General features: G+C 45.3%; 1 long non-coding RNA gene across 1 annotated transcript; it reads right to left on the minus strand.

Moving 5' to 3' along the window:
* Positions 1–747: 747 nt before the first annotated feature.
* On the minus strand, positions 748–2,277 carry LOC114099303 (uncharacterized). The gene is made up of 3 exons (XR_011707878.1): positions 2,193–2,277; positions 1,362–1,506; positions 748–1,058 (listed from the first exon to the last, which is right to left on the minus strand). It is a non-coding gene; the product is annotated as an uncharacterized lncRNA (long non-coding RNA).
* Between the last annotated feature and the right edge of the window lie 8,226 nt (positions 2,278–10,503).

The raw sequence follows: 10,503 nt of genomic DNA on the forward strand, positions 1-10,503 counted from the left end.
TTGCCTTCATCACTGACATACAAGTGAAGAGAGAAAGCTAAATAAGTAAGCAATAGAATGTTTGTGATATAGAACTTTCAAGAAGCCAGATACAGTGGTGTGCACCTATAATCCCCGCGACTCTGGGAGGCTGAGACAGGAGGAGATGGCAAGTTCAAAGCCAGCCACAATAATTTAGAAAGACCATCTCAAAATAAAAAATAAAAGAACTGGAGGTGTAGCTCACTGGTAGAACACCACAGGTTCAATCCCCAGTACTAGAGGGGTGGGGGACAGCACAGAAGGGAATCAGGGTGAGTAATCAAGATGTGGGTAGGCCATGAAGAACCAGGAATCCCTGCCAGCCTCAACTATAATCTCACTCCCTACTCTACAGCTCCCGCACCAAGATCTGCATCTAGCCAACTGGAAGGAAAATGGGGTTAAATTCTAAACAGTTCAAGGGCCCTGGGAGATCCCAAGATCCTTTCAAAGACTTTGTAAGGTCATAAAAGTTTTCATGATGTTATTTGCCTTTCTCATTTGTCTCCTCTTATGTGTGTACAGCAGAGACTTCCAGAAGCTAAGTGACAGGGAAAGTATAAAAGATTGAATGAAAGAGCAACCCTACTCCCCTTGGGGGTGGGGCTGGGCTATAAGCAGATCATTCTTCAGATGCACAGTGACAGTTTAGGTGCATTTTATTAGTTTTCTTCTAAAATCCTACAAAAGAGCAAAGTTAAAAGCCAAGACACTGGCAAGCAGGTAAGAATCCTTTCTCACTCCAGAAGCCATCCTCCATTCCTGTGTCCCTCAGTTGTGTCACTGCTGTCGTTTACAGGGGTAAAGGGTTGGCTACTTTTGCCTACCACTAAACCCCACAGGGGAAAGAACCACCAGCCCTTCCCCTCGTCCCATCTCCTCCAGCCGATCCTGGTGTAGCAAGCCATAGAGAACTGTTGAGACCTAGCAGGAGTTCTGAACCTCAGAGAGCCAGAGCCAGGGCACAGTCTGTGAAGAACATATCCTCTTCTGGCTTGGTGGCCCCTTAAGAACAGTGCTGGGCCCAGTACCTGGAACTAGAGAGAAAAATTATTGAAAACCCATCAGCTTCAACTGTGATTGTCCTGGAAACAGGAAGCTCAAGGCTCACGTGTGAGCTGGGCAGGTTGGACACAGCACAGTAGTGTAAGCACAGGCACCATCCACACCAGGGAGCTCAAGGCTCACATATGAGCTGGGCAGGTTGGACACAGCACAATGGTGTAAGCACAGGCACCATCCACACCCCAGACATCATACAGAGGTTTACAGTTACCATGGACATTAATTATACACCATGACCAGGAGCCTCCCTGATCCCATGTCCCTACTGTTACCACCTTACTCCCAGAGACCAGTTGAACACTGTCAGGCCAAGGAGGACCAGAGACCGGGGTCTTAGCTGGAAGCTGGTGCAGGTAGATGCAGTCAGATTTGAAGGGGCAGCGGCCTCTCCCCCTCATGAAGAACCGGCAGGGGATCTGGCTGTGACAAAGTAGAGGCAGATAAAGACTATCATCTCCAAGCTCTGTTGTTTCAGGAATAAGGAGCTCTCTAGGCTGACACAAGGTTGGGCAGGTTTTACCTAGCATCCCATCTAAGCCAGTACTGTACCAGTGTAGATTTTACACTTCTTCCACTCTCTTCCAGCAGGTGGCAGTGAAGTATCTTAAAGGGTATCTAATTTTCATTTTCAAGGGCTGCCCTTCAGTACCCTTGTCAGCGACCCCATATTTTCAAAGATCATCAAAGCAAACAACATACATTCATATCAATGTATTTTCCTGTCTTAAAAAAACACATTGAAAATAGCTAGGCATCGTGGCACACATCTGTAATCCCAGCTACTCAGGAAGCTTGAGACAGCAGGAGCACAAGTTCAAGGCCTGCAACTTAGCAAGATGCTAACCAAAAAAAAGGACTGGGGATGTAGCTTAGTGGTAGAATACCCTTGGGTTCAACCCCCAGTACCTCTAAATAAATAAATAGATAAATAGATGAATAGAAAGAGATAGAAAATTAACCCTGCTGCCATCTCAGACCCTGTTATTAAACAGATTTGCTAAAATTATAAAAACTGGTCACAGCCTTTTGGGCCACTTCTGAGCTTCCAGTGTTTGAGGATCCCAGGCTGAGAGCCACCTCCCTCCTCCCCACCCCGCCAGCCTCACCTGGTCCAAGCCTTGAAATTCCTGATGAGCTGCTCCTTCTTGGGCCCCTCGCCCACCCAGAACTTGTGGGGAATCATGTAGCTGGAATGAACTCGGCACTGGGGACAGGCCCTGCATGAGATAAGTGGGGGTTGAATGGGGGGGGCAGTCACAAGCCCACAGGCTGGCCTCCTGGTCCATGTCTCTGTGGGCAATTCCCTCCCTCCCTGCTGGCACCTGTATGACACTGACTTGATGACATTCAGCGGAAGGTTCTGATGGTTCTTCCGCCAGGTACGGAGGCAGCCCAGGCAGTGAGCATGGGTACAGTTGGGCAGGATGCCAAACACCCGCTCAGCTTCCGGCTTGTCCCACACTTTATCCATACAGATGCCACACACCACATCCCGACTGTCCTGCTTTCCCTGCAACCACAGATGGGGTGAAACACTTGCCCACTCCTACCCCCCAAACAGCCCCAGAGCCTTCTCCAGTCCCCTCCCCCAGAAGGTGGGGGCATCCCCAGAGGTGCAGCAGCAGCCAGTTTCTGTCATCCCTTCCCTGCTACCTGCCACTCCTCAAGGTCCAGGCTCTGAAGTGGGGCTGTCAGCTCCGGGAAAGGGTGGGACTCTGGCTGAGAGTCCTGGGAGTGGCTGAGATGCCCGCCAGCAGCTGTGGGGAAAACCGCATCCATTCACCCACTGATGTAGCATGCAAGGTTCAGAGCTGGCCCCAAACCCTGCCCCACGTAGTTCAGAGTTCAGTCCTAATCTTATTTTAAGATACTGGGGATCAAACCCAGGCGCACTCTACCACGGAGCTACATCCCCAGCTCTTTTTATTGTGATCAGAGTCTTGCTAAGTTGCCCAGGCTGGCCTGGGACTTCAGATCCTCCTGCTCAGCTTCCCTAGTAGCTGAAAATACAGGTGTGCACCACTGCACCCAGCACTAACAATGCTTAATATTCACTGCATAATGAATAACATTGATAGCACTGGATATATGCTTTGATAATGTTTTAATTAGCTTTTTCATCGTTGCTACCTAAAGACCTGATGAGAACAATACAGAGGGGCTGGGGATGTGGCTCAAGTAGTAGCGCGCTCGCCTGGCATGCGTGCGGCCCGGGTTCGATCCTCAGCACCACATACAAACAAAGATGTTGTTTCCACCGAAAACTAAAAAATAAAATATTAAAAAGAACAATACAGAGAAGGAAAAGCTTTTTTTGGTTCATCAGCCAACTCCATAGATCTGGGCTCAAGGTGACAGAACATCATAGTGGAAGGGTATGGGGAGGAAAGTATCTCAGAACATTAGAGCCAGGAAGCAGAGAAAAAGCTCTGCTCACCAGGGACAAAATATAAACCCAAAGGCATATACCTCCCAGTGACCTACCTCCCCTAGTCACACCCTGTCTGTCTAGAGTTAATGCTCAGTTAATCCATTTCAGTGGATTAATCCACTGATTAGGTTAAAGTTCTCATAATCTTCTCATCTCTGAAAATTCTCTCATTTTCTCACACATGAGCTTTTGAGGGACACCTCACATCTACGGGTTAAACATTAAAAGATATATTAGCTTAAAATTTGAAATTTTAAAAAGTTGCTTTTACTTTTTTTAATGTGGCTACTAGAAAAAATTTAATTTTACATGTGATTTGTAAGATGGTTCAGCCATTTTGGAAAACAGTCTAGCAGTTACTTTAAATAGTAGACATAGCAGGTCTATATTCCCAGCAACTCAGAGAAGCTGAAGCAAGAGGATCACAAGTTCAAGGCCAGCCTGGGCAACTTAGCAAGATCCTGTGTCAAAATAAAATAAAAGGGCTGGGGATGTAGCTCAGTGGTAGAGCACTCCTGGGTTTAATCCCTAGTGTATGCGCATGTATGGCAGAGTTGATATGAGTCAGCAATTCCATTCTGAGGGATACACATAAGAGATATGAAAATATGTCCACACAAAAACTTAAACATGAATGTTCACAGAAAATAATACCTATGATAGCCAATTAACAATCAAAATGTCCATCAGCAGGTGAATGGATAGATAAGATGTATTCTATCCCTACAGTAGAATGTTATTTGGCCACAAAAAGGAATGCAATTCTGATACATGTTACAACATAAATGAATCTAGAAAATTCTAGGCCAGTGATCATTTATGTGACGTGTCTACAATAGACAAATCTAAACAGAGAGAAAGTAGACTAGAGTTTACCAATGACTGGGAAGGGGGAGGGTAGATGGAAAGTGACTGCTAAAGGGATTCTTCTTGGGGTAAAGATAATTTTCTAAAATTTAGATGGTTATGTTTGCACAACTCTGAATACACTAGAACACATTGAATTGTATTAGTGAATTTTTTTGGTTTGTGAATTGTATATCAATAAAACTGTTACAAAAAAAATGCATCTGTGCCATATATTGCCTTTGGACAATGCTAATTTGGGGTAATCATTTAAAAATAACCACTACCACTAACAATTGTTGAGTGTTCCTTTATGCCAGGCACTAAGCACATCATTGCCCTTGAAATGACCAGTGAGGTAAATAATTGTCCTTTTTTCTTCTTTTTGTAATTGCACTTATTTACAGGTATCGGTGTCCTTTTGAAGATGAGGAAACTGAGGCCCAGAGGTGAAGCAACTAGTCCAAAATCACACAGCTACCAAATGGTGGAGTTAGCATTTGAAACTAGTTGCTCTGCCTCCACAGGCACCATGGGATTCTGCTTCCAAAACACAGAGCAAGGGAGCCAGAGGACAATTTCCCTCCAGCTGGGAATCCTGAGGAAGTTAGAGGGGAAAGGAAATAGAAAGTCTGCTCAGAGGCAGAACAGGAACCCTGGTGTCAGATCCCACTTTATCCCACCTGCATCCCTTGATGACTCACGTGATGGAGACGGAGACAGAGGTTTCCAGGAACTTCCACCAACCTCCCGCAGATCAGGCTCCATGTCCCAGTGGGGATGAGGCCAGGCCCAGCCTATGGCCATAGCAATGGAGGGCAGGTGGGTGGGCTCCGAACCCCTGTGGGTCAGTCCCAGCTGGGGCTCCAGAAGAGTGACATGTGGCTCTGGGTGGTGGTGGCCCCATTCTGGGGGCACGGGGGGTCTCAGGTTCTGATAGCTGTATGGGGAAGAGAGTGAGGAGACAGGAATAGCCTCTAGGGCTCAGAGCTAGCTCAGCCTGGAGGCTGAGTAGACTCAAGGAGGACACAGTCCACAAAAAGGGGTTCTTCCAGCATCCCTGCCCCCAGCCCCTCACACTTACCTGCATCGATCTTGGTAGAAGCAGAAGCCCCGATGGAAGTACCTGCAGACTTGGGGCACCTTTCTGTCATAAGCACGGCAGCTGGACCCCCAGTGATCAGCCCTGAGAACAAAGTTTCTAAGATATTGCCTGAGCCATGCCCAGCTCCATTTTAGTTCCTGCCTTTGTGATCCTTAGAGAGGCTGCCATGGCACAGGGAGAAGAACCCTGGCTCTGGAATTGGTCCTGTGTTCAGAACTACACCTGGGGGAACTTGGAGAGTAACCTAACTTCTCTAAAGCTTAGGTTCCTCAAAAATGAGGTAATAATACCCACCCCCCACAGGGTGGCTGAAAGGGCTTAAGGTTTTGCACACTGCCTAGAGCAGGTGCTCAGTGAAACACCATGGTTATGATTATTTCCTCCAAGTGTAGAGTCTGTGGGGTCTGGAGTTAGAATCTGGGTTCAAATTCTCGGGTACCAGGGCTGGCTACCAGGGCTGACTGGGTGTGAGCCCGCACAGTCACAGGGGGCCCTACATTGGCTTTAATGCTCTGACATTGCTATCTTGAAATTAATAGTCGTTTTTGAATAAGGGACCCCCTCATTTTTATTTTGCACTGGGTCCCACAAATGATATAGCAAGTTCTGCCTGGTACCACTATGTTTTGGCTGGATAAGTTTGGACAAGCTGCCTCCGTCTCCTTGTTAGTAAAATGAGGGCAATACTAGTACTGACGTCAGAAACTAATGTCAGGTTTGATTGAGACCATCTATATAGCAGCTGGCACACAGCCAGCCCTCAGGACATATTTGCTGGGATCACTCCTACCCTCAGCATCAGCATCATCCAGGAGCTCTTGAGGTTAAGGGTGGGAGGGGAAGAGGAGGAGGAGGAGGAGGAGGTGGGCAAACTTAGAACCTTCCTAAGCATCCAGGCATAGGCATGGGTCAGGGGCAGGTTGGGGTAGAGAGGACCTCTGCTCCTGTCACACCCTGCCTTGCTCAGAGGGGAATGAGCACCCATCAAGTGGCCAGGGGAGCAGGCATGGGGACAGAGGCTGCCTGGGCAGGAACGTCTCACACCTCTGACCAGAGTGCACCCAAGAGCGAGGGGCTGGCAGAGAAGCTGGCAGAGGGCAGGAAAGGCAGAGATGAGTACCAAGGGGCCGGATGGTTAGTCTTGTGGGCCTCCATCTATAATAAGGTGATGACCCTTTCTGTATGCCTTGGACCCTGCCCGAGGGGCTCATGGGAGATGAGAGAGAGAACCAAGAAACCAGGGCCAGGACTCGGGGCAGGGGAGTGAGGTACTCGCCTGGGCCACAAAACTTCAGGGGATGCCAAAAACACTTAAGTCCCTAGAAGAAATAACACCTAAGGGCAATATTGTAAAAGAATCCACAAGGAACAAAATATCAAACTTTTGGATAAAGATCGGCTCCAACTTGGCATGACCCACCCCTTCCCTCCCCAGTCCAGGCCCAGCCACAAGACAAGTAACCCAGATGGATGCAGATGGGGGCAAGGGCTCCCAGGAAATAAACTAGCAAGGCAGGGAGTGGCTGGCAGGAAAGGGGAGGAAGGGGCGGGGCAGGGGCGGTATTGTGGACAGGGTGGGCAGGGAGGCCATTAAGGAGGTGCTAGCAATGGTGACCTTGTTACAACTGCTGTGTTGTTACATAATGACATACTTATAACAAGTGTCATTTTTACAGAACTGTTGAAGGCCAGGGGTATAAATGTAAAATCATGAAACAGTTACTCTTGTTCACAGATCACTATGTAGGTTTCACCATATTCAGAGGAAATTCAAAGAATTGCCTGCCCCCATTGGACAAAGCCCCCTTTAATCCCACCCACTTATTGGCATGAACAACATTGTCAAATGCTTATAATGTATAAAGATTAAAAACAGAAATTGAGGGCTGGTTTTATGGCTCAGTGATAGAGTGCTTGCCTAGCATGTGTGAGGGACTGGGTTTGATTCTCAGCAACACATGTAACTAAATGAATAAAATAAAGAACCATCAACATCCAAAAATAATTATGTGGGTGTGCGTATAAATTGAATTAAGAGTGAGCCCTCTCCTTCTAGCAATCAGTGATATTTACCAAAAATATATGTGGTTTTTGGGGGGAGGAAAAGGAGGGGAAAAAAAGCAAGCCTAGTAAAATACAAGTCCATGCCAGTAATTCCAGTGGCTTGTGAGGCTGAGGCAGGAGGATAACAAATCAAGGTCAGCCTCAGCAATTTACAAAGGCCCCTAGCAACTTAGCAAGACCCTGTCTCAAAATAAAAAACTAAACAGGCTGGGGATGTGGCTCAGTGATTAGACACTCCTGGGTTCAATCCCTGGTATGAACAAAAAAAAAAAAAAAGAAAAAAGGAAAGAAAAACAAAGTACAATAATCCCATCTATCTCAGGAGAAAAATAAACAAACAAATAAATTTTCTTGGATTATTTCCCTATAGTCTCCATCATACTGGGGATTAAACCCAGAGATACTCTACTACTGAGTTCACCGCCTGCCCTTTTTTTATTTTTATCTTTTGAGACAGGTCTAAGTTTTCCAGGCTGGCCTCAAACATGTGATCCTCCTGCCTCAGCCTCCTGAGTCACTGGGATTCCAGGTGTGGGTCACCGCACCACACAAAAATTCGTTGCTTTATTGACTGTTACTGTATTGTATTTAAGTTGCTTTCACCAATTAAGTACTACTCATAGCCAAGTCTAGAAAAATTTATATTTCACAAATATTTTTGTTGCAGAAACATACTATTGTGATCATGATGAGCTCCTCTGGGCACGGTGTGCATGCCCGTAATCCCAGTGATTGGGAGTCCTGAGGCTGGAGGATCGAGGATTGCAAGTTCAAGGCCAGCCTTGGCAATTTAGCAAGGTCCCGTCTCAAATAACAAAGGACTGGGGATGCAGCTCGGTGGTAGAGCACGGCTGGACTTGATCCCTAGTGCCCCAAAGGGAGACAGACAACTGTGGGGAGTAGAAGAGAATGCAGGCATCCAGGAAGAAAAGGGGATGATGTCTGTTCACACACAAAGAGTTTGTTTTTGTTTTCAAACAGGGTCTCCCTATTTTTCCCAGGTTGGTCGTTTGTTGCTGTTTTCTTGGTACTGGGGTTTAAATCCAGGGGCGCTTTACCAGGAGGACATTCTTGGTCCCTTTTATTTTTTAATCACTAAAATGTGACCTCAAACTTGCAATCCTGCCTCATCCTCCCAAAGTGCTTGGATTACAGCTGTGTGCCACCTGCCCAGTTATTTTTTCAAATGGACATTATTTGTTACATTTCCATGATATTTAGGTGCCATCGTAAAACATTTTAAAGAGCAATGTCCCAGCTGGGAGTGTACTCAGTGGCAGAGTGCTTGCCTGGTATGCACAAGGCCCTGGATTCAATCCCCATTATGGCAAAAAAAAAAAAAAAAGTAACACTTTTACACAAACCTGCCCTTCTCTCTCTTTTCTGGTCAGCTGACCACACAGCAAGTAACTGAGAGGACACAAAGCACAACCTGAAATGCCCATGACAGATTCTGCAAGGCAGATACCCCCATCTTCATGGAACCATCTTCACTGCCTGGTTTGGAAACAGTGAGATACCCTGTGCAGGAAGACTGAGGCCCAATTCTTGGGGGCCAAGAGCTTTGAAAACATGCCTCACAGTCTTGGCTTAACCATCAGCCTTAGAAAACAAAAGATCCAGAATTGGTGAAAAGCATTTGATTTACTACAACAACTATTCTTCAAAAACATCTTTTAAAAGAATCTCTTTTGAACTCAAAAACCTTAATACCAAAAACCAAAATAGCCCATTCAATAAACGAGCTAAGGAACTGTACAGGCAGGCACGTCACAGGAGAAGAAATACAATTGATCAACAAATATATGAAAAAAGGTTCAATATGTCTAGCAATTAGAGAAATGCAAATCAAAACTACACTGGGATTCCATTTCACTGCAGTAAGAACAGCAATTATCAAGAACACAAGTAACAATAAATGTTGGTGAGGATATGGGGAAGAAATTACACTCAATCATTGCTGGTGGGACTGCAAATTGGGGCAACCACTCTGGAAAGCAGTATGGAGATTTCCTCAGAAATTTTAGAATGGAACCACCATTTGACCCAGATATCCCATTGCTCAGTTTATACCCACAGACTAATCAGCACACTGTAGTGACGCAGCCACATCAAGGTTCATAGCAGCTCAATTCACAATAGCTTAGCTATCAAACCAATCTAGGTGCCCTTCAAGAGATCAATGGATAAAGAAATTGTGGTACATATACACATGGAATATTACTCAGCCTTAAAGAAGAACAAAATTATGGCATTTGCTAGTAAATGGATGGAACTGGAGAATATCACGCTAAGCAAAATAAGCCAATCCCAAAGGCTGAATGTTTTTCTGATATGTGAATGCTACTTCACAATTGGGCAGGGGCGCTAGGGAAGAATAGCAGTACTTTGGATTAGACAGAGGAGACTGAAAGGAAGGGAGGGTGTATAGGGGTAGGAATACCCTATATGCATATATGATTACATGACCTGTGTAACTCTATGTCATGTATACAACCAGAGAATGAGAAGCTACACTCCATTTAAGATGTGTCAAAATGCATTCTACTGTCATGTATTACTAAATAGAACAAAAATGTTTTAAAAATTAAAAAAGAAAAAATCTCTTGAAATTAAAATTAAAAAGTAGGGCTTGGGATGTGGCTCAAGCGGTAGCGCGCTTGCCTGGCATGCGTGCGGCCCGGGTTCGATCCTCAGCACCACATACAGACAAAGATGTTGTGTCCGCCAAATACTAAAAAATAAATTTAAAAAAAATAAAATTAAATTAAAAAGTAATATATTTATTCAACTGTAAATTGAAGATATTGATAGTATACTAGAAGTTATAACCTTTGCAACAACATAGGTTTATGACAAAAAAAATTTGGTAATTCAGCATGCAGAGGGGACTCACAGTTTTTCAAATTCATTATTTTTTTTTTTTTTTCAAATTTCTTTTAGAAAGTTTCCACATGAGAATGTTGAAAGA

Source organism: Marmota flaviventris, chromosome 6 (assembly GCF_047511675.1).
Source record: "Marmota flaviventris isolate mMarFla1 chromosome 6, mMarFla1.hap1, whole genome shotgun sequence".
NCBI lineage: Eukaryota > Metazoa > Chordata > Mammalia > Rodentia > Sciuridae > Marmota > Marmota flaviventris.